This window comes from Oryx dammah, unplaced genomic scaffold (assembly GCF_014754425.2).
Source record: "Oryx dammah isolate SB20612 unplaced genomic scaffold, SCBI_Odam_1.1 HiC_scaffold_3, whole genome shotgun sequence".
Lineage (NCBI taxonomy): Eukaryota > Metazoa > Chordata > Mammalia > Artiodactyla > Bovidae > Oryx > Oryx dammah.
The window spans coordinates 37,744,889-37,770,927 of NW_024070187.1; positions in this window are offsets into that span (position 1 = coordinate 37,744,889).

Here is a 26,039-nt window from a genome sequence, read left to right on the forward strand (position 1 = left end):
TTGCCCACATTTCATTGTCTGGAACTTGATCATATGGCTTCGTATCTGCTATTATTCCAAACTAGAAGACGAGAACACAGATAAGGATAGGCAGTCACTGTTCCTATGATAAATCTTGGAAAATGTCCAAGAATTTACTAGTAGGACCAAAAAGGTAGGAATATTTTAGGTACAAAAAGCTATGTGAATAAAGGGCACAGATTCATACAATGGAAGGATGTTTAGAAGACCTGTAAGAAGTCCAGGCAGCAGATGAGTCTGGAAAGAGTTTGGAAGGAGACTATGAAAAATGTTAAGTCATGACAAGGATTCACACTTTGTTTTGTAAAGGATTGGGGATCAATGGAGGTTTGCAAGGTGAGCGAATGAACACTTTTATTTCATATAAACACCTCTGAGAAGAGTATCCCAGATGGACTGGAGAGATAAAAGACTTCTGGTAACAGAATAATAGACAGGAAGCTGTTGCACTTGCTTGGAAGAGAGGGTTCATATTCATTACAAGGACTGCACTGGAGATGAAGAGGATAAGCTAAATTGAATAGATAATTTCTTAGAAAAATTAATAAGATTTGATAAAGAGTTTGTTGTGGTGAAGAACTAGAAGAGAGAAGTGGTTTTAAAGCTTCAGGTTTTTGAGTTTGAGAGAATGGTGTCCTAATTTACCAAATATTTTGGAGCTGGAGCAGACTTGAAGGTAAAGATAATTAGTTTATTTTTTCATATAGAGTTGAATATGGCTGTTGGAGGTACATGGCTGGGGTTTGGAAGAGAATAAACTATTTTTTGAAGAGAAATAAGCAGATAGAATCATTTTAGAATCTTGAGATTCAGTGAAGTCACTCATGTGTCACAATTGGAGAAAAAATGGACAAGAGAGCCAAAGAAAGAACTCTAAATAAGGCTGAGAGTTTAATGATGGGCAGGCAAAACACTGTGAAATTGCTTAGTGATCAGAAATAAAAATTTACCCAGGGTAGCATGGTATACAGTAGATAAAAAATGCCCGTTCATAAAATATGATACCTAAGAGCTTTCCCTCCTTGAACAAAAGACATTTTCTGTCCATGTCTTAAAAATAAAATGTGTTGCTATTGGAAAAAAAAAAAATAAATCTCTATGACCTTTACTTAAACATGTTTCCCAAATTGTTTCTTGACTAATTGCTGCATTTTTAACACAGATGCTTTTCTAAAAAAGAAAAAGTTATATCAGTTTTTCTCCATAGTATCACTATTTAGTAAACACCAGATTTTATGGAAAAATGGGGGAAAGTGATTTCAATGTCTGCATGAATATTATGGAATAAGTGAAGGTAGGGAAAGTCAGAATGCTCCAGTAGTTTTTGACCACTGATGTTGGCATGTGGACTTTGTGAGAAGCTGGAAATGATTGTCACATTTTAATTTATTTGGAGGAAGAAATACGACATGAGTTTCCTGAAAAATGCATATCCAAGAGATATGTCTGTGTAGGAGAAAATAAATAGCTGCTAAGCGGGTTTTGATTTGGGGCATAATCAAAACTTGACAATTTCCATATTTATGTATTTGTGAACATTTCCTTTGTGGATTTTTAAATGGACATTTATAAAAAGCTTAGTATATTTGGCAGGGGAAATGAATAAGGAATATGTTGCCTTGGACCTTGAATAAGGAAACAAAAATACATTAGTCTATCCATTTCTAACTTTGTCTAAAGAAAGAGAAGACTATTGAGCTTTAGCTATATTATTAAATCAGGGCCCCTTATGGATCTGCTTGTGCCTCATTGCACTAAACATTTTTTTTTCTCTTTCTGTCTCCCTTGCTTCTAGACAAAGTGAATTAGTAGTGTTCTTTTTTTTAATTTAAATTTATTTATTTTTTATTTTACTTTACTATTCTGTATTGGTTTTGCCATACATTGACATGAATCCACCATGGGTAGAATGAGAGTGGTATGGAATAGAGAAAAACTATGGAGAGAATTTTATCTCTACTTTCTGTGCAACACAGCCAAAGTTCTCCCCAAATTTTTAGTAGTCACAGCTCACTTCACTTGCCTGTGGCTTAGACACTTCCCTACTCCTACATTCCATCAAAACAGCTCTGAGTAAGGTTGCCAAAGATCTCTTCAAGCAGTGGACCAAGTACAAAATGCTTTATGCATGCACCCAGTTGAGAGCTCTCTTGTTTTGCTGCTTTGACTTTTGGGAAGCTATTCACTTCTGGTTCTTCCCTTTATTCTATAGCCACTCTCTCTTGTTTCTGTTCCACACCTCAGTTCAGTTCAGTTCAGTCACTCAGTCATGTCCTACTCTTTGCAACTCCATGGACTGCAGCATGCCAAGCCTCCCTGTCCATCACCAGTTCCTGGGGTTTACTCAATCTCATACCCATTGAATCGGTGATGCCATCCACCATCTCATCCTCTGTCGTCCCCTTCTCCTCCCACCTTCAATCTTTTCCAGCATCAGGGTATTTTCAGATGAGTCAGTTCTTCGCATTAGGTGGCCAAAGTATTGGAGTTTCAGCTTCAACATCAGTCCTTCCAATGAACACTCAGAACTGATCTCCTTTAGGATGGACTGGTTGGATCTCCTTGCAGTCCAAGGGACTCTCAGGAGTCTTCTCCAACACCAGAGTTCAAAAGCATCAATTTTTCGGTGCTCAGCTTTCTTTATAGTCCAACTCTCACATCCATACATGACCACTGGAAAAACCATAGCCTTGACTAGATGGACCTTTCTTGGCAAAGTAATGTCTCAGCTCTTTTAATATGCTGTCTAGATTGGTCATAACTTTCCTTCCAAGGAGTAACCGTCTTTTAATTTCATGGCTGCAGTCACCATCTGCAGTGATTTTGGAACCCAGAAAAATAAAGTCTGCCACTGTTTCCACTGTTTCCCCATCTATATTCCATGAAGTGATGGGACCGGATGCCATGATCTTAGTTTTCTGAATGTTGAGCTTTAAGCCAACTTTTTCACTCTCCTCTTTCACTTTTATCAAGAGGCTCTTTAGTTCTTCTTCACTTGCTGCCATCTGTTCCACACCTAACAGAAACAAAAGCAGGATACTTAGGGATGGTTTGTTTCCGATTCCTGTCTGCTGACTATACCATATATTCCTAATTTTCTATTAGGAGTTTATGACATTATAATATTAGAAATTTGGGCTTAGAGTTAATATTCAAATGGATTGAAGAATTCAAAACCACATGAAAAAGTCACTAATAATATGACACAAGTAGCTTAACAATATTTCGTGATGTGGGGGAAATCCATAATCATTGTACTACTCAAGTGGGTGAGCTTGTTGTCCTGATTAGATATTCTCCTTGACCAGCTGATAAGCTTCTAACACATCCCAGAAAGCTTCCAGTCATGCTTTGCACTAGTCTGTCATTATAATAGACTGTACTTATGGCACTTTGTAACTTGCCTCACAAAATATCACCATCCTACCAAATACCACATACCCAGTCAGGTCATTGTTCTGCTTCTTAGAATATTCCACTGCAGCATATTAGGATTTATACACAGATGCAAATGCACTAGAACTGCAAAGGTGGTTTTGAGATTCATGAATCTCCCAGGACCCCCTGCTTGGTTGCCATGCTCCTTCTGGCCATGTTCTCAGCACTCCCCAAGGACCTACAGCTCCTTCTAAGTGTCAGTGACTCCCAAAGAGTATTTCCACCTATGTAGTTAGAATTTCTAAGCATAGTTTTGCATCCACATCAGGTAAAATTTGAGTCCTTAGCTTTTGTTACTTCATCACATGCACTCACTTGCAGTCTTGATACAGTTTTTAGCATTACCCCTGCTAAGCGTTCCTACGTCCTGCTAAGCATTCATTGAGACATACAGAATAGAAGCTAGCAGGTTCATTTTCATGAACACACAATACTTTGCTCCTGAGTTGGAGACAGAAAACTAAGTGCTGTGTAACATGAGACACCGACTCCCCTGGGGCAGAGAGTGAAGGCATGCTCACACAGTGGGTGCCACTAAATACTGTTGATTAACTATCAGCTTCTGGGAGTATAGGGACAAGCATTATTCCTCTTGCATATTGTATATTTGTTTATTCATGCATAAAATATTTATGGAGCAAATAGCACTAGAGAAGAAACAGCACAAGCTTCTAGAAGCTCACAATTTATGGAAGACTTCCCCCAATTTCAGACCACATCCAATATCCTGGTCAGCAATTACTGGTAGTCACTCAAGGAGAACTGTCCCACAGCCACTGGTAATACCAAGTACACAACACAATTAACCCCTGCTTATATTGAGTCCTTTAAAAGCCCATCAGCTGTTTGAGGGACAATGGTAATCTTTGATTGTCATGCCATGCCTTGCTTGAATGGCATCAAAAATGCTGTTCTCCCCTTTGCCTTCAGGACCAAGTGTGAGTTCTATGTTGTGGTGGGAGAGGCTCTGTAATTACTGAGACCTGACTAATCTTGACTCATCTCACACCACTCTCTGGTTGGTGCTTTGCTCACTAAAAAAAAATCAGACTGCTGAACATTCCCCCCACACATCATGTTTCTCATTTCCTTTCATTCCTCTCTGCCTATAACGCTTCCCATTTCCATGATCCCCTTCCCCTCCCCAACTGCAATTTGGTGCAGCACCTCCAACCAGCTAATTTCTAATGATCTTTAACAGTTCAGTTGGCCATGACATCCACAGGAAATCACCCCTGACTCCAAGAACACTGGATTTTGGTACAATTCTGTATTCATTAAACACTATTTAGTGTACTCAGTTGCCCCTCTGCAATTTTAACAACCTATTTCTGTGTCTGCCTGATCACACTGCTGTGACCCTCACAGGTCTCTGAATTATCTATTCTTATATACTCATGTTGTGGGTTGGTATCTGATACAATGCAGGAATGAATGGAAAGGATAAACAAATGCAAGAACAGTAAGATTTAGCATTTGATTGTCATGCTAATTAAATGACTGATTGAAATCACATTTGGTATTGGATAACTAATTCTGGCACGTAGAAAATACTGTTTCTCGAATACTATGAGGACATTGGTGGTCCTGCATTTGTACATGTGCTCCATGTGTGTCTTCAGTGACCCAAGTTTTCTATAGTTTTGTTCTTCGTCCTTAATAAATGATATCCTTCAGATCTTCTCATGGTCATAAATTGGCTGCTTAGCTCCAGTCATCATGTCTGCAGCCTAGGCAGGAAGAGAGCCAAGGTGTCCATTAGGATCTTGGATATCAGTGGGAGTTGCCTGGAAGAGCCTGGTCATAGAGAATATGCAGCTACTACCAGACATAAAAGAGACAGTAAGAAGTAGTTTAGATTCTCTCTCCTCCTGTCTTTAATCTTGACCTGTGCCTTCCATTCACTGCACATAGTCAGAAGCCTCGGCTATAACTATAGAGTTAGGGCAGCTTGAGAAAAATTTGCAAGGTCAGCTCACTACGATCAGGATATTGATCTGAGAGAAAATAAGCAAATGTCTGGCACAGACAATGGTAGTGGTAGTTTCCGTGGAATTTTTGGTTTTGCTTATTAAACTCTAATACGTGTATGGTGCTAGAGGGAATGGATCTGACTTAAGGCCATGTCCATTCTGGTCATTCCAGACCTTGTCTGTGGTCAGAATCAAGGTAGGGTACGATTTGTGTTTGCCTGTTTCTGGGCTTATGTAGGTTTACATAGTTTTCTATATGGTCCTCTGTACCTGTTTCCATGTGTCAGATTTTGTGGATATGACAGAGGATATTGCAAAGGGGAAAAGGAGCACCTACCATCTCTGCAAAACCCAAATCTACTTTAGAGTAACCAGAGATTGATCTTTTCAAGATCACCATTACAACCATGCTACACGCAATATGCCAGCAAATTTGGAAAAATCAGCAGTGATCAAAGGACTGTAAAAAGTCAGTTTTCATTCCAATCCCAAAGAAAGGCAATGCCAAAGAATGTTCAAACCACCGCACAGTTGCAATCATCTCACATGCTAGGAAAGTAATGCTCAAAATTCTCCAAGCTACTCTTCAACAGTACATGAACCAAGAACTTCCAGATATACAAGCTGGATTTAGAAAAGGCAGAGGAACCAGAGATCAAATTGCCGATATCCATTGGATAATAGAAAAAGCAAGGGGATTCCAGGAAAACATCTGCTTCTGCTTCATTGCTATGCTAAAGCCTTTGGCTGTGTGGATCACAACAAACTGTGGAAAAGTCTTTATGAGATGGGAATACTAGACCACCTTACCTGTCTCCTGAGAAATCTGTATGCAGGTCAAGAAGCAATAGTTAGAACTGGACATGGAATAATGGACTGGAGCATGGGTCCCTGAATCAGCACTTGGAAGACATATGACAAACTTTGTACTTCACATGCGATAAGAAAACAACTTGTGAAGTTAGAAGGGCTTCCCTGGTGGCTCAGAAGGTAAAGATCCTGCCTGCAATGCAGGAGACCTGTGTTTGATCCCTGGGTTGGACAGATACCCACTCCAGTATTCTTGCCTGGAGAATTCCATGGACAGAGGAGGCTGGTGGGCTACAGTCCATGGGGTCGCAAAGAGTTGAACACAACTGAGTGACTTTCATTTTCACTTTCTGAAGTTTGAGTGTTGAGTGAAAAAGAAACTGACACAACTCTAAAATACCCCAGATCTGCAGCGATCACTCAAGGTACTCTTACATTGATACGAAGAACGTCTTGTCTTCCTCCGGCTCACCATTTCCTGTGATTGATTAATTTCTGCCTGTAATTTGCCTGCTTTGTGTTGATTTAAGAATGAGACTTTTGCCTCTGGAACAGACTTCTGGTAGGGTTCAGCATTCCACTCAGCAGTTAGAGCATGGCCAATCAGCCGAGAAGCAAGTTGATATTTGTGCAGTCATCTCACTAGGCTTTCTTTGAGAACTTCTTTACTGCTATGCTGCAGATCTTTGATTCAAACTTCCCATTTGCTTCAGATATATTATTGAATCAAGCATGGAGAGCAAATTAATCCCCAAGGGCTTTCTGGAAATCAGCAAAACAGACTTTTGATACCATCAGATGTTCTTCAACAACATTCATGAGGTTAGTGTCATTAGAAAGAAAATTCAGATTATCTGCCTTCCTATGTATTTTTAAATGCACTTTAACTAAATAGAGTCTGATGCTACAACTGGTTCTCATTATGCACTAATTACTTGCTAAATCTGATTCAGAAGAACAAAGAAATTTTGAGTTATTCAAGGACAAAAAAATCACCAATTCTCAAAAATGTACATTTTTTACATTTTTACTACTCAAAAATAGCTAACACATATTTCTTCATATTTGAGGGGAAAATCTCCCAGGCTAAGGAATTTGTTCCAAGTTTTGTCAAGGAAAGAATTTATGCTTTAATTTGGTTCCCTAAATAGAAGGAAGTTGGAGTAGGCAATCTTTTTGGTTCTAAAATGTATCTAAAACACTTAATAGTATTTTTAGCATGAATTTTTACTTTGATTTTTTTATCTTGATTTTGACTTTCCCAAAGTGTTGTAACTTTTGATTATCTGTTAAGATTGCTCTTTTTCTCAAGTGTTTATGGACAACTTTTCACACTAGGCGCCTTCTTTGAAATTTGCAGTATCACCAGCGTATTGAAAGTTCTGGCATATCCCTCTCTTAAGACAATCTCCCCATTCCCTGCCAAACTTCGTTTCACAAAATAACTTATTTTCTAAACATGTTTAGTCACTGCTGTGTTTTCACTTTCCATAGAAATTCTTTTTTTTAAAAACAGTCATCCTCTTGTTTTTTGCTAAGTTTACTTGATTCTCTCAAAGTAAATCCTTAAAATGTGATTCAAATGCATCTGAATTTCTATCATTTATGTAATTTACTATTTCCTTCATCATTTAGTGTAGTGCTATGCTAGATATTCAATGCATGGTTCTTTAAAACTTGACTAATAACAAAATGATAGAAATGTGTAAAAATTATGTTTGCTTCTCCAAGTGAGATTTGTGATAGTTCTAAAGTTGCTTTAGGTTTTTTGGTTGAGGCTTGACCTGTTTGAGTGAGATTGTACTACAGTCAGTCTGGGACAGTAATATGTAATTGGGAAAAACATGTTTATTGTAATGATGCACTCTTTAAGGTCCAGAGAACCTATTTCTGACCTAGAAATTCTTTCATAATACAATTGCATTATAATTACATATTGTTTGTCTTCCCTGCTGGACTGTAAATCCTTGAGGGAAAGAGTTTTGTTACCTCCGTAACTAGTGCAATGACTGACAGAAATACTCAATGGATATTTCATAATGCGTGACTGAACTTGCTATTTGCATGGAGAAACTCTGCTTATAGTTCAAACTCATCCAATGCATCTACACAGTCAAGTTCTGTTTTGGAGCATAATTAAAAAAAAATACGTGCACCCCTATGTTCATAGTGGCACTTTTCACAATAGCCAAATCACAGCAACAATCTAAACGTCCACTGACAGGTGAATGGATAAAGAAGATGTAGTATATATACAAAATGGAATATTATTTGGCCGCCAAAAGAATGAAATAATGCCATTTGCAACAATATGGATGCAACTAGAGATTATCAAGCTAAGTAAGTCAGAAAGAGAAAGACAAATGCTATATGATCTCAATTACATGTGGAATCTAAAATAAGATATGAATGAACATATATATAAAACAGAAACAGACTCATGGACATAGAGACCAGACTAGTGGTTGCCAAGAAAGAGGGGAATGGGGAAAAGAAGGCTTGGGAGTTTGGGATCACCAGATGCAAACTATTATAAATAGTATGAAAAAACAACAAAGCCCTACTATATAGCACAGGAAACTATAGTCAGTATCCCATGGTAAACCATATGGAAAGTCATGTGAAAAAGAATATATACAAATATATAATAAATACAAAAAATGAATATTTATATCACAGCAAAGTAATTTATATGTACATACCCAGCAGAAATTAACACAACATTTTAAATCAATTATACTCAACAAAATTTTTTTAAAAGTTCCATAACATGAAGGTCATGAGCTCAGCTCATGATCTGGTAGGGAAATTTCCATACTTACAATTTTCATCATAAATATAATTTTAAAGGAAATGTTTTAATTCTCACAGTTTTCCTTGTATTCATGAATGGCTTATTTCCCAGAGTTTGTTTCTTACACTTATTGCTATAAGTTTGAAAACTTTATTTGAGATTGAGCTGTCATGTTAAACACTAATAAACTTCTTTCATGCATCATATCCACAAATGATTGTGCTGTTTTTGATTTCCAAAAAGTGAAAGTTGCTCAGTTGTGTCCGACTCTTTGCGACCCCATGGGCTATACAGTCCATGAATAATGGAGTGGGCACTTTTCCCTTCTCCAGGGGATCTTCCCAACCCAGGGATTGAACCCAGATCTCCTGCATTCGAGGCGGATTCTTTACCAGCTGAGCCAGAAGGGAAGCCCCAAATTATTTTTAAGAGATGAGTCAGCTGAGATACCTTCATAAAGCTGGATTCAAGAAGTAACTGCCCATAATTTGAAGCTGTTTGTTTTCTTGAAAATTTGTGACTTCTCCCATAAATGGAAGTAAACTCAACTAAATCAAGCTACAAATCAACTAAAAGGCATATAACAGAAAAAGAAAAACTACATTTAAAGATGATTTTAAAACCTCTTAAGTGGTAGGAAATGTATGGACTTTGAAGATGAGCATCAGGGTTGCAAAAAAAAAAAAAAAAAAAGCTAACCCCATATTTTTCCTTGAATTTAATACTGGGAATAATAATACTTATTCTTCAGAGTTAAGAAGAACCTAAGATGGTGCCTCGTGCTCTTAGGTGTGCTATAGATTTGAACTATTATTCTACAGCTTTATATGGGATTCTTATTCCACAGGTAAAACAATGTAGCCTTTAATTCTCCACATTAAAACTAGCTTTTAATGCACCCCACTCAACACCCCATAGAATGTGTGGTCTTTAATTTCTGCCTTGAACTCCCTTTTCCACTATAGCTTCTGTAATTAAAGCCATAAAGGAACTTATATGTTGGATTTCCTGGCAAATAGATGGGGGAAAAATGGAAATAGTGGCAGACTTTATTTTCTTGGACTCCGAGATCACTGCAGATGATGTCTGCAGCCATGAAATTAAAAGATGCTTGCCCCTTGGAAGAAAAGCTATGAGAAACCTAGACAGTATATTAAAAAGCAGAGACATCACTTTGCCAACAAAGTTCTATATATTCAAGGCTATGGTTTTTCCAGAAGTCATGTACGGATGTAAGAGTTGGACCATAAAGAAGGCTGAGCATCTAAGAATTGATGGTTTTGAACTGTGGTGCTGGAGAAACTCTTGTGAGTCCCTTGGATAGCAAGGAGATCAAACCAGTCACTCTTAAAGGAAATCAACCCTGAATACTGAAGCTGAAGGTGAAGCTCCAACTCTTTGACCACCTGATGTGAAGAGCCAAATCATTATAAAAGACCCTGATGCTGGAAAAGATTGAGAGCAGGAGGAGAAGGTGGCAACAGAGGATGAGATGGTTGGATGGCATCACTGATTCAATGGACATGAGTTTGAATAAACTCTGGTAGATAGTGAAGGACAGGGAAGCCTGGCATGCTGCAGTCCACAGGGTCTCAAAGATTGGGACATGACTGAGAGACTAAACATCACAACATGTTGGGCTTATTACACTCTCAAGGCTAGGGTGTAAGAACTAAATGGAATATCTTAAGAAGAAAATACTTGATAAACTTCTTGAGGGCTGAAGTTTTCATCTGATTTTCTGAGTCTGTAATATTGGTGGAAATTAGAGGAATGTGCTAAGGGATTCTGTAATCATTAGAATGATTATTCTATGTAAGAGCCATGGAATGTTAACCGTTTAGAGGGAAAAAGCTATCACCAAAGCATACACATAGTCGTCTTCAATATTGGAAGATAGCAACTGATAGAATTTCTCATCTGAGTGTATTATCTAATTCATCTACAGAATCAGTTAGATACAGTTTTCCTTCCATTCACTATTTGTAAAGTGGAGTTAACACTGGCATCAGAGATAAAGAGTGTATGCTATGGGTGTTATTATTACCTTTAATTATTTGAGGATTCAGAGACCCTAAATACATAAGATAGTAACATCAAAGGTCACTGATCATGATCACCATAACAAATACAATAATAAAAATTTTCAAAATGGCAGGAATTCCCAAAACGTGACATAGAGACATGAAGTGAGCAAATACATTTGGAAAAATGGCATCAATAGACTTGCTTGACACAAGGTTGCTGCAGATCTCCAATTTGTAAAAATTACAGTATTTGTGACCCCACAGTCTGACCCAGTCTTGCCCGTGAGGGTCCAGGATCTCAGGCAGAGGTGTGGGTTGGTGGTCGGGACCTTTTGAAGGAGGTCAACATTATCTTCATTACCTCCACCACACTTTGGCCTCAGGTCAAGCAACAAGGAGGGAACACAGACCCACCCATCAACAGAAAATTGGATTACAGATTTACTGAGCATGGCCCTGCCCATCAGAACAAGACCCTGTTTCCCACTCAGTCAGTCTCTCCCATCAGGAAGCTTCCATAAACCTCCTATCCTTATTCTTCAGAGGGCAGACAGAATGAAAACCACAATCACAGAAAACTAGCCAAACTGATCACATGGCCACAGCCTTGTTTAACTCAATGAAACTATGAGCCATGCCACCAGGTAGGGTTACCCAAGACGGACGGGTCATGGTGGAGAGTTCTGCCAAATTTGGTCCACTGGAGAAGGGAATGACAAAACACTTCAGTATTCTTGCCTTGAGAATCCCATAAGCAGGATGAAAAAGCAAAAAGATAGGACACTGAATGATGAACTCCTCAGGTTGGTAAGTGACCAATATGCTACTGGAGAACAGTGGAGAAATAGTTCCAGAAAGAATGAAGAGATGGAGCCAAGGCAAAACAAACACCCAGTCATGGATGTGACCGGTGTTGGAAATAAAGCCCGATGCTGTAAAGAACAATATTGCATAGAAGCCTGAAATGTTAGGTCCATGAATCAAGGCAAATTGGAAGTGGTCAAACAGGAGATGGAAAGAGTGAACATCAACATTTTAGGAATCAGTGAAGTAAAATGGACTGGAGTGGATGATTTAACTCAGATGACCATTATATCTACTACTGTGGGCAGGAATCCCTTAGAAAAAAATGAAGTAGCCCTCAGAATCAACAAAATAGTCCAAAATACAGAACTTGGATGCAGTCTCAAATGCAACAGAATGATCTCTGTTTGTTTCCAAAGCAACCAACAGTATCACAGTAATCCAAGTCTATGCCCCAACCAGTAATTCTGAAGAAGGTGAAGTTGAATGGTTCTATGAAGACCTACAAGGCCTTCTAGAACTAACACCCCCAAAAGATGTCTTTTTCATTATAGGGGACTGGAATGCAAAAGTAGGAACTCAAGGGATACCTGGAGTAGCAGGCAAATTTGGCCTTGGAGTAAAAAACAAAGCAGCAAAGGCTAACAGAGTTTTGCCAAGAGAACGCACTGGTCATAGATAACACCTTCTTCCAACAATACAAGAGAAGACTCTACACATGGACATCACCAGATGGTCAATATTGAAATCAGATTGATTATATTCTTTGCAGCCAAAGATGGAGAAGCTCTATTCCGTCAGCAAAAACAAGACGGGGAGCTGACTGGCTCAGATCATGAACTCCTTATTGAAAAATTCAGACTAAAATTGAAGAAAGTAGGGAAAACCACTAGACCATTCAGGTATGACCTAAATCAAATCCCTTATGATTAGATAGTGGAACTGACAAACAGATTTAAGGGATTCAGTTCAGTTCAGTCGCTCAGTTGTGTCCGACACTTTGTGACCCCATGAATCGCAGCACGCCGGGCCTCCCTGTCCATCACCAACTCCCGGAGTTCACTCAGACTCACGTCCATCGAGTCCGTGATGTCATCCAGCCATCTCATCCTCGGTCATCCCCTTCTCCTCCTGCCCCCAATCCCTCCCAGCATCAGAGTCTTTTCCAATGTGTCAACTCTTCACATGAGGTGGCCAAAGTACTGGAGCTTCAGCTTTAGCATCATTTCCTCCAAAGAAATCCCAGGGTTGATCTCCTTCAGAATGGACTGGTTGGATCTCCTTGCAGTCCAAGGGACTCTCAAGAGTCTTCTCCAACACCACAGTTCAAAAGCATCAATTCTTCGGCACTCTGCCTTCTTCACAGTCCAACTCTCACATCCATACATGACCACTGGAAAAACCATAGCTTTGACTAGACGGATCTTAGTCGGCAAAGTAATATGCTTTTGAATATACTATCTAGGTTGGTCATAACTTTTCTTCCAAGGAGTAAGCGTCTTTTAATTTCATGGCTGCAGTCACCATCTGCAGTGATTTTGGAGCCCCCCCCCCAAAAAGTCTGACACTGTTTCCCCATCTATTTCCCATAAAGTGATGGGACCAGATGCCATGATCTTCCTTTTCTGAATGTTGAACTTTAAGGGATTAGATCTGATAGAGTGCCTGAAGAACTATGGATGGAGGTTCATGACATTGTACAGGAGACAGTGATCAAGCCTATCCCCAAGAAAAAGAAATGCAATGAGGCAAAATGGTTGTCTGAGGAGGCCTCACAAATAGCTGAGAAAAGAAGAGAAGTGAAAGGCAAAGGAGAAAAGGAAAGATTATACCCATTGAATGCAGAGTTCTAAAGAATAGCAAGTAGAGATAAGAAAGCCTTCCTCAGTGTTCAGTGCAAAGAAATAGAGGAGAACAATAGAATGGGAAAGACTAGGGATCTCTTCAAGAAAATTAGAGATACCAAGGGAACATTTCATGCAAAAATGGGCACAATAAAGGACAGAAATGGTATAAACCTAACACACTGTATTACGAAGAGGTGGCAAGAATACTCAGAAGAACTATGCAAAAAAGATCTTCACCACCCAGATAATCACGATGGTGGGATGACTCACCTAGAGCCAGACAACCTGGAATGCAAAGTCAAGTGGGCCTTAGGAAGCATCTCTATGAACAAAGCTAGAGGAGGTGATGGAATTCCAGTTCAGCTATTTAAAATCCTGAAAGATGACGCTGTGAAAGTGCTGCACTCAATATGCCAGGAAATTTGGAAAACTCAGCAGCGATCACAGGACTGTAAAAGTTTAGTCTTCATTCCAATTCCAAAGAAAGGCAATGCCAAAGAATGCTCAAACCAATGCACAGTTGTACTCATCTCACACGCTAGCAAAGTACTGCTCAAAATCCACCAAGCCAGGCTTCAGCAGCATGTGAACTGAAACTTCCAGAAGTTCAAGCTGGATTTAGAAAAGGCAGAGGAACCAGAGATCAAATTGCCAACATCCACTTGATCATTGAATAAGCAAGAGAGTTCCAGAAAAACATCTACTTCTGCTTTATAGACTATGCCAAAGCCTTTGACTGTGTGGATTGCAATAAACTGTGGAAAATTCTGAAAGAGATGGGAATACCAGACCACCTGACCTGCCTCCTGAGATGCGTATACAGGTCAAGAAGCAACAGTTAGAACTGGACATGGAACAACAGACTGGTTCCAAATAGGGAGAGGAGTACATCAAGCTGTATATTGTCACCCTGCTTATTTAAATTATATGCAGAGTACATCATGAGAAATGCTGTGTTAGATGAAGCAAAAGCTGGAATCAAGATTGCCAGGAGAAAAACCAATAACCTCAGATATGTAGATCACACCACCCTTATGGCAGAAAGTGAAGAAGAACTAAAGAGCCTCTTGATGAAAATGAAAGAGGATAGTGAAAAAACTGGCTTAAAACTCAACATACAGAAAACTAATATCATGGCATCCAGTCCCATCACTTCATGGGAAACAGATGGGGAAACAATGGAAACAGTGGCAGACTTTATTTTTCTGGGCTCCAAAATCACTGCAAATGGTGACTGTTGCCATGAAATTAAAAGACACTTGCTCCTTGGAAGAAAAGCTATGACAAACCTAGACAGCATATTAAAAAGTGGAGACATTACTTTGCCAAAAAAGTTCCTTCTAGTCAAGGCTATGGTTTTTCCAGTAGTCATGTATGGATGTGAGAGTTGGACCATAAAGAAAGTTGAGCGCCAAAGAATTGATGCTTTTGAACTGTGGTGTTGGAGAAGACTCTTGAGAGTCCCTTGGACAGCAAGGAGATCCAACCAGTCCTTCATAAAGGAGATCAGTCCTGAGTGTTCATTGGAAGGACTCATGTTGAAACTCCAATACTTTGGCCACCTGATGTGAAGAACTAACTCATTTGAAAAGACCCTGATGCTGGGAAAGATTGAAGGCAGGAGGAGAAGGGGACGACAGAGGATGAGATGGTTTGTTAGCATCACTGACTCGTTGAGCATGAGCGAGGCACTCGGGGAGTTGGTGATGGATGGGGAAGCCTGGTGTGCTGCAGTCCATGAGTTTGTAAAGAGTTGGATATGACTGAGTGACTGCCCATAATTGAACTGAAAAATATTTGTGAAGCATGGTAAAGGAAGCATCTATAAAATGATATATACTTATAACCTAACAATTGAAGTATACTTTAAAACTGAAAGATGCATACAGTAAAAGTCACTATTATAATATAGATTGAAACATAGTATGTGTGTGTGTGTATGCCTTTTGGCTGTCTTTTACATTTTACATTAAACTTCCCAAGTGCTCAGGGTACTATTAAAAACTGCACAAACCAGAAACTTATTCTACTATATGTAATGATTTCAGTTCAGTTCAGTTCAGTCACTCAGTCATGTCTGACTCTTTGCGACCACGTGGACTGCAGCATGCCAGGCCTCCATGTTCAATACCAACTCCAAGTTTACCCAAACTCATTTCCATTGAGTCAGTCATGCCATCCAACCATCTCATTCTCTGTCATCCCTTTCTCCCACCTTCAATCTTTCCCAACATCAGGGTCTTTTCCAATGAGTCAGCTCTTTGCATCAGGTGGCCAAAGTATTGGAGTTTCAACTTCAACATCAGTCCTTCCAATGAACACTCAGGACAGATCTCCTTTAGGATGGACTGGTTGGATCTCCTTTCAGTCCAAGGGGCTCTCAAGAGTCTTCTGCAACACCACAGTTCAAAAGCATCAATTCTTCGGTGCTCAGCTTTCTGTGTAGTCCAACTCTCACATCCATACATGACTACTGGAAAAACCATAGCTTTGACTAGATGGACCTTTGTTGGCAAAGTAATGTCTCTGCTTTTCAATATGCTGTCTAGGTTGGTCATAACTTTTCTTCCAAGGAGTAAGTGTCTTTTAATTTCATGGCTGCAGTCACCATCTGCAGTGATTTTGGAGCCCCCAAATATAAAGTCTGCCACTGTTTCCATTGTTTCCCCATCTATAAGCCGTGAAGTGATGGGATCAGATGCCATGATCTCAGTTTTCTGAATGTTGAGCTTTAAGCCAACTTTTTCACTCTCCTCTTTCATTTTCATCAAGAGACTCTTTAGTTTTTCTTCACTTCTGCCATAAGGGTGGTGTCATCTGCATATCTGAGGTTATTGATATTTCTCCCGGTAAATATAATGATTTAATATTCTATAATGAAGGTATTGCACATCCATGGAGAAATGGAAGATTACTTAGTAAATTACATTGGCACAACTGGCAAGCTATTTGAAACAAAGGTCGATTTGTTCCTTCTTCTTTAGGGAATATTTGTCATTTTTTGCCAACTCAACATCTTCTGAATACCTATGTTATACTTGGCAAACTTCCCATATTATAAATTCTGTCTCTCTAAAGTCAAAATTTGGAATTGTCTTCCAGCTTCCTTCAAAGGTAGATAAGGGCATTAGACCAAGGCTTCAAAAACTGTGTCTACTAGCTTATGACTCTGGTCATAAATAAGTGAAGAAATGGGTGATGTTCAGACTGCATCATTTGACTGGGCTGTCTGATTTTTCTTGTTTGTAATCCTGGTTCCTGACTGATATGTCATTTCACCCAAGGTAACCAGAAGAAATTGGAGATAGATTAAATAATTAAATTTTAAAATTTAGATTTTCAAACTTATACAAATTTTAAAATTCCCATCAACTCTAGGTATGAGAAAGCATTTAACTTTTTAAAAAAGAAGAAATTACAAAATAAAAAATAATATATTATTTTACAATATATATATACAAACACATGAAAAGATGCTCAACATCATTCATCATTAGAGAAATGCAAATTAAGACCATGATGAGGTACCACTTCACACCAGTCAGAATGGCTGCGATCCAAAAGTCTGCAAACAATAAATGCTGGAGAGGGTGTGGAGAAAAGGGAACACTCTTACACTGTTGGTGGGAATGCAAACTAGTACAGCCACTATGGAGAACAGTGTGGAGATTCCTTTAAAAATTGCAAATAGAACTGTCTTATGACCCAGCAATCCCACTGCTGGGCATACACACCAAGGAAACCAGAATAGAAAGAGACACATGTACCCCAATGTTCATCGCAGCACTGTTTGTAATAGCCAGGACATGGAAACAACCTAGATGTCCATCAGCAGATGAATGGATAAGAAAGCTGTGGTACATATACACAATGGAGTATTACTCAGCCGTTAAAAAGAATACATTTGAATCAGTTCTAATGAGATGGATGAAACTGGAGCCGATTATACAGAGTGAAGTAAGCCAGAAAGAAAAACACCAATACAGTATACTAACACATATATATATGGAATTTAGAAAGATGGTAATGATGACCATGTATGCGAGACAGCAAAAGAGACACAGATATGTAGAGCAGACTTTTGGACTCTGAGGGAGAGGGAGAGGGTGGGATGATTTGGGAGAATGGTATTGAAACATGTATAATATCATGTAAGAAACGAATCGCCAGTCTATGTTTGATGCAGGATACAGGATGCTTGGGGCTGGTGCACAGGGATGATCCAGAGGGATGGTATGGGGTGGGAGTTGGGAGGGGGATTCATGTTTGGGAACCTGTGTACACCCATGGTGGATTCATGTCGATGTATGGCAAAACCAATACAGTATTGTAAAGTAAAATAAAGTGAAAATAAAAATTAAAAAAATAATAATATATTGATAATAAAAATAGAATTGTTTTCTATTCCTATAAATACATCCAACAAATACAACATGCAATAGATTAATTGCTTTATTATCCAATAAATTTATATAAGATTTCTGACTATACAAATATTACTACTTAAAGCTTGAATTGGAATTGAGAAAAGATAATTTGTGAAGTCAAAAAAAAAAGGGTAGTATTTGTGTATAATGTTCAAACTCAAAAATGAAAGAAATTTAAATTAAAGCTATGATGAAACATAATTTATTGACTGTCAAGTCAGTGATTTTTGGCTTTTTAATGGAAATATCTCATACTGTAACATATAGAATACTAGTTTCCTTACATGCTTTTGGAGACAGTTTAAATTGATAAAACTTTCTTTGGAAAAAATTTGGAAATATATATCAAAATATTAATATTTTCTGAACTAGTAATTCCTCTCCTAGGAATATTCTGTTAAGAAAACAAGTTGAAATATCCACAAAAGTCTATACATATGATGATTTTTTGAATCATCAGTTATTAAAGTACATAAACTTAAAATATGTAAAACAACTTAAATATCCAAAAATAGAAATATAGTTAAGTACATTTTGTATGATCATATGAGTGAATGTTACAGAACTGTTAAAACTGTCAAAATTATGTTTCTGAAGAGTTTTCAATAACATGAAAAAGACGCAGAATTTAAACGAAAATTGAGGTAACAAAATTGTCTCTATAGTCTGAGCTCAACTGCCAAATACAGAGAAACAAGGTGGGAAAGATGTGAGCAATCATTTCCTCTGGGATTATTTGATATAAATTTTTCCTGCTTTTTTATGTATTCATATTTGCAAACTAAATTTCTTTTTGTAATTAGGAAGAAAAGTTTCCTAAAATTAATTTTGTCCATAAGAACAACTGGTTTGACTAAATTTGGTATAAAAATAAAATGTTAAATTAAGTTAAACAGTCCTTATTGGAAACAACTTGATGGAAAAATTAGTTTTTCATTTTTCCACTGCCAAGATCATTTATTTGAGACAATGTTTTTATCTTGTGCCCTGCTTAGAAACCTCATAGGCTCCCTGTTTTTTTTTTTTAATCCCTTCAAGTCTAAGACTCTATGACTGCTTTTCAAGACCTTAATTTTGTTCCAGTGAAAATTGCTCCTTTTTATTCTGCCTTCTGCTTGTTCATGTTCTGATGGGTATTGAAATCACCCTTGAAAGTCCATGCTTGCTCACATAGCTCATGCCCCTCCCTCCACACACACACTGACACACATCCTTGGACTGTCTGCTTGCCAGTCTAAGAGAAATCATATTCATTCATTCAATAAATACTTGAGTCTCCAGTATGGATCAGGTGCTGGAGATAAAGAAGTGAAAAGATTCAGTAGCTTACTCCCATGAAATTTTTGCCCATAGGAAAAGTTATGTAGCAATACTTCTCTAAAGGCTATTGACGTGCAAATGTAAAGTCTAGTCTTTCAAGTGTGGCTTGAAAGACTTCTGCATACTGGGTTAAATTAATCTTGGAGGGGGAAGAAAAAAACAAAAACTTCACTGATTTCTATGTTTAGCTCCCCCCCCAATATTTATAAGAAACAGCTATATAAAATGTACTACTGTATGTGTGTAAAGGAAATGCTGTTGAAAGCATTGTTTTTATGTCATTATGTTCTACACTACAAGGTTTATATATCAAGTTTATAAAGTATTATTTTAAAAAGCTTTGTTTTCTCTAAGGAATTAGTTTTCTTTTCCTCTCTGATAAGAATAAGGATATGACACATTGTGTTTCCCTTTTTACCCTGACTACCAGGAAGACTTCCCTGATGGCTCAGATGGTAAAATGTCTGCCTGCAATGTGGGAGATCTGGGTTCAATCCCTGGGTGGGGAAGATCCCCTGGAGAAGGAAATGGCAACCCACTCCAGTATTCTTGCCTGGAAAATTACATGGATGGAGGAACCTGGTAAGCTACAGTCCATGGGGTCACAAAGAGTCGGACACGACTGAGCGACTTCACTTTCACCAGGAAGATCAGTGACATATTCTTCAATTGCATTGACATCTGCACATATTAGTAAACTTACATTGGCATTGTTTTTGGATATTGATGTTTTTCATTTTTAAGTGGATTGCTTTCTTTTGTTGCCTGTAACTTCTTGTAAGAAAGCCGAAACTTCTCAAGGAAATAGTGAAGAGTGCCAACCTCTTGCTGAGGGACTCATTTTTAGCTGCTTGGAGTAGTGGTAACCATTGGTTCTCAGCTGAATCCCTCTTTGTTAACAACCCTTAATCAAAAACAGCCTCCTTCCCAAGGCTACATCCCCATCATGGTGGAAGCCCATATCCAATATCTGGTTGACTGAAGTAGAGGCAGAAGGGCCCTAATCCCTTTTTCTCAGGGGAGGGTAATGCTTGAGACCATCCTAATTCTATTGCACTGCAATTTAGTGCCTTCCTTAGCCAGCTCTACTTCTCTCACCCTCGTGGTATTGTTCCCTACAGCACTCACCAGTACATCTCATTCATGCAAATTTCAGTCTCACATCTGTTTCCCAAGACATCATACCTACAATAATTAAATTAATTAAAGGTGAAAATGGTAATACGCCCTGTTAGTTACCCATAGGTACTCTATACTGCATCAGATCAGTATCCTTGCAGCTCTAACCTCACAGGTTGAGTTACATCCATGAAAACATCATCAGTCATCTGCATTTTGCCATGAACTTTTGCAGGGCTTAGAGTTAGAGCAACACTACTTAGCACTTAATTCTTAATTGACTTATGTGGTTCATTGTTATTTCAGAAAGTTATAGCCATATGGTTGTACTTGAAATTCCTTTTCAGTGATTTGGACCTGTTCTTTGCATTTATTGTAAGCTTTCAAGTAAGGGGTTCCTTGATGGCTCAGTGGTGAAGAATCCACCTGCCAAGCAGGAGACATGGGTTCAATCCTTGGGTCAGGAAAATCCCCTGGAGAAGGAAATGGCAACCCACTCCAGTATTCTTGCCTGGGAAATCCCATGAACAGAGGAGCCTGGTGGGCTACAGTCTATAATATGGCAAAAAAGTCAGACACAAGTTAGTGACTAAACAACAGCAGCAAAGCTTTCAAATACTGGAAATTTTGGCAATGCTTGTAGAGATATTAAGTTGCCCTCTTAGCTATTGTGCTATTTACTTGTTCACTTTTAGCCTGTATCACTACTTGTGCAGAGAATGTAACTTTGTTGTCTGGACATTGCTATCTTATGTTTACAAAAGGCAAGGCTGTAGTCTGTACATGGCCATTTGTGGTTCTCCTTGAGAACTGTGATCTCCTCTATGCCTGTAATCAGAATCAAGGTTGTTTTGATTTGCTAGGTTCACTGAAACAAAAACCACTTGTGGTGGCTCAGTGACAAAGAATCTGCCTGCAATACAGGAAACACGGGTTCTATCATCCCCTGGAGAAGGAAATGGCAAACCACTCCAGCATTCTTGCCCGGAGAATCCCATGGACAGAGGAGCCTGATGGGCTACACTCCATGGAGTCACAGAGTCAGACATGACTGAGCAACTAAACAAGACAACAACAACAACTTGGCTTAAAACAAGAAAAACTTACTCTCATACACTTCTGGAGCCCAAAAGTCCAAAATCAAGGCGTTGGAAGACCCTTGCTCTCTCGGAGGGCTCTAGGGAAGGATTCTTCCTTGGCACTCAGTTTCTAGTGGTTGCTGGCAATCCTTGGCGTTTCCCGATCTGTAAATTCATCTCTCCAATCTCCATCTCCCTCATCACGTGGCTTTCTCCTGATATATCTCTGTGTTCAAATGCCCCTTTTTCTTACAAGCACACTTTTAGTATTAGATCAGGATTGAACCTGATCTAATGTGACCTCATCTGAAATTGATCACATCTTCAAAGATCCTGTTTCCAAAAAACGGTCGTGTTCACAGGTATTGGGAATTGAGTTAAACATATCTTTTTGAAGGACACAGTTCAACTCACAACAAAGGTATATCTCACTCTGCTCTTAGCTTCCTGACCCAGCAAGACTAATATGACAGATAAGCATCTGCGGGAGAGTCAGATTATTTTACTGATCGATTGAAACTTGACACCACACCTATGAAAAGTTCAGAGTGCAATACAGTAACTACCAATAGAGCTAGCGTTGTAGGTGTTGGGCCTTTCCCCTTCTTATTTGATGCTCCTCATCTTTGTCTGACTGTGCCTGCCTCTTCTATGCCCAAGGTATGCTGAGTGCCACATTTGAATGAATTCTATAATTTCCTCTCACCAACTGTGCCTGTTTAAAATCTTTTCTTTCTTTCTTTCCATGTCCTGTATATCAGTCTTCAGGATTATGTAAAATGGTAGCTCATTTTCTAAATTTTCTATATTAACTTTTAAAGTGAAATGAATATGGAACATTAATTCAGGAAGATGTCAAGACATATTTTTTAAAGTGTAGCTTGAAGTTCCTCTATGGACAAATATTCCATAAATTTAAATATCATGTACTATGTCTCCTTTACCAGATTCACAAAATTTTTAGACTATTTGGGTTATGAAAATTCCCACAAGCAAACAAAGGCAAACCAACAAAACATGTTTAGCATAGTTTGCCAGCATTTCCCAAATGTATTTAATCACAAAATGAGCTGAGGAGACTCACATAGAAGATTTTCAAAGCTTCTGTCTGGGGAACAAAATAAAGCTGTCATCATCTTGGTATGTTTCTCCATCAGAGGGCTTTTCTAGATTAGTCTGTGACCAAAACTGATTAGAGCCAATAATGAGAACCTCAGACAATAGCACCAGTTTCTAAAAGAAAGGCTTATCACTTTTTAGAATACACTTTGGCATTGCTATTCATTTGCTCAATTGTGTCTGACTCTTTGCAACCCCATGGACTGCAGCACACCAGGCTTCCCAGTCCCTCACCAACTCTTGGTGGTGAAGTTTGAGCTTGCTCAAACTCATGCCCACTGAGTCGATGATGCCATCCAACCATCTTGTCCTCTGTCATCCCCTTCCTCTCCTTTAGCATGGGTATTGAAAATGTGTGTTCCACATTCCCTGAGCTTAAATTACTTCTCCTCAATTATAAGCTGTGTCTTCGACCAAATTGTCTAATCTCTCTTAGCTCAGTGTCCTCACTTAAAAAATAATTATATGACACAGTAGTTACTCATAGCATGATTATGGAGATGGCACAATTCATATGAAAAGCTTAACAAGGTCTTTATGACACAGTTCAGTTTCAACCTGGAAACTTCTACTGGGCTCCCTAGTTCCCTGTTCCATTACATACACAGCATTATTAATGCCAAAGTCACATGGGATGGTGTAGAACTCCAGCACAGCACTTAGAGGTGGAATTTGCTTTTTGGCTTTGCAAAGGACCTATGTGAGAAGTCAGGCTATCAAAACTTGTGTTCCAATTCTGAAAGTACCCATCTGAGAGATCTTCAGAAATCAATTTTCCTCAGGTTTTATTATCTTCACCTGTAAAATGCATGCAGAATGCAAAAGATTGCTTCCATTCCCAAACTTTGAAAATCTAATTAAAAATTCAACAACTAGACTCCAGAATAATTGGTGTTTTGTTGTCATGATTAAACACTTTGTTTTCACATGCTGCATAGTACATCCCCATACTGTGATAGCTTTTACTTTCTGCTAATTGTTGCCCAGGCAAATCAAAACTTGAGAAAGTCACATTAACATGATCTTATAAGATGCCTAAAAGATTTTTTAAAAATATTGAAATGCTAGAAATACATGTACCATAGACTATCCTCATTTCAGTGAGGGTTTCCAGGTGGCACCAGTGGTAAAGAGCCTGCCTGCCCATGTAGGAGACATAATGAGAGGCCGGTTTGATTCCTGCATCAGCAAGATCCTCTGGAGGTGGGCACGGCAACCCACTGCAGTATTCTTGCCTGGACAACCCCATGGACAGAGGAGCCTGACAGGCTACAGTCATGAGGTTGCAAAGAGTCAGACCCGACTGAAGCAACTTAGCATGCAGGCATCCTCATTTCACTGGGGGCTTAGATATTAGGCAACTCAATGTAAGCTTAAAGGCATGAATCTGGAATCTCAAGATCTACATAAATATCTCAGTTCTACCACTTTTCATTTACTCAGTGTTCTCTGCCTCAGTTTCCTCATCTATAAAATGAAATCTTTACCTTCATAAGCTATTGTAGGATAATAAATGTAAAGCACTATAAAACAATGGCCATTGTCCAGTAAGTGTTCAATACATGTGTGCTCTTATTGCTAGGCAATTGAATTTATTCACAGATGAGAAAACTGAGGCTGAGAGATTAAAATGCCAGCCCTGAAAGTCACAGAAAGAATTAATTATACAGCAGTGACTGGATTCAGCTTTTGAGCCTGATTATCCTTCCTTCTCCTCAACAACTGCATTTCAGCAACAATGGTTGTAAATCCAATCTTAGTTGGTTTAGTCATCCAATTTGATCACTCTCTCAAAAGCCCTAAATAACTTGGCTTACTTCTTAAAGTAAATTATTTTTTTCAAGCAAAATCTTACGATTCAGTGGCTTTTCTGGCAGGTGAGACGTAACAGGAGGTGTCTATAAAGATGACATAAAAAATAAATTTATCCAATTCCAAGGACACATATAAAATACTATATAAATGAAGAAAATATATGCAATTTTATTTTAGACCTGGTTAGGGGAAAATCTGTTCCCTCTTCACCCTTCTAGTCTTTCATGAGGAAATTCTTAGCCAGACCTCAGCATGGGTGTGTTTGTTCACAGGACAATACATGTTTAAAACCTTTTATATTCCAGATATTATTCTATGTGAGAGGAGAGAGTGGTGAGCAAGACAGATGAAGTCTGTTTTCATGGAGTCAGTGTTCTAATACAGGGGTCAGAGAACTATGTCCTTGTTGAAATCTGGCCTGCTATATGTTCTTGAAAATAAAGTTTTATTGGGACAGAGCGATGCTAATTCATTTATATTTTTCTTATAACTACTTTTCATTACAATGATAGAGTTGAGAAAGTGCAGCAGAAGCCCTGTGGACATCAAAGTCTGATATATATACTATCTGGTCCTTCACAGAAAACTGTTCACTGCAGCCAGTAGGATAAGCCATTCAATAAACAAAGAGGCAAGATTATTTCTCTGTGAATAAGTTTAAACAGGGTAAGAGAAATAATAGGGGGAGCCTTTATATTTGGGGGGTATTGATCTTTGAACTAAGACTAGAATGCCAGAAAGGAGTGAGTTATATTGAGAACCAGAGGCTGAAATGTTTCTGGAAATAGGAAGTTCAGTTCAGTTCAGTTCAGCTCAGTTGCTCAGTCGTGTCCGACTCTTTGTGACCCCATGAACCACAGCACACCAGGCCTCCCTGTCCATCTCCAACTCCTGGAGTTCACCCAAACTCATGTCCATTGAGGCGGTGACGCCATCCAGCCATCTCATCCTCTGTCGTCCCCTTCTCCTCCTGCCTCCAGTCCCTCCCAGCATCAGAGTCTTTTCCAATGAGTCAGCTCTTCTCATCAGGTGGCCAAAGTATTGGAGTTTCAGCTTCAACATCAGTCCTTCCAATGAACACTCAGGACTGATGACTGGTCAAGAACTGTCTTTGACAGAATGTTGTGATTGAGGGCAAGATCAATAAGAGAAGTCAGAGAACATGAGATGGCTGTATCACCTGGGCCCTTATTTGAGGAAGGGTGCCATTTGACTTGGGAAATGAAGGAGAACTCAACATCTGTTACATCAGTTTTTTTTTTTTTTTTTTTTTTTTTTATTGTTTGGGGATAAAGATCAGTGTCCATGTAGGGCCTTGTTTTCCTGTGCCTACCACAGGGGATAGAGCAAAGTCATCTCTTTCTGTATGGATAAATGTCTTCAGTCTGCATATTTCTTTCTCTGCTTCTTCTCTTGCCACTGTGTGGAAAACTTTGGGTGTTTTTG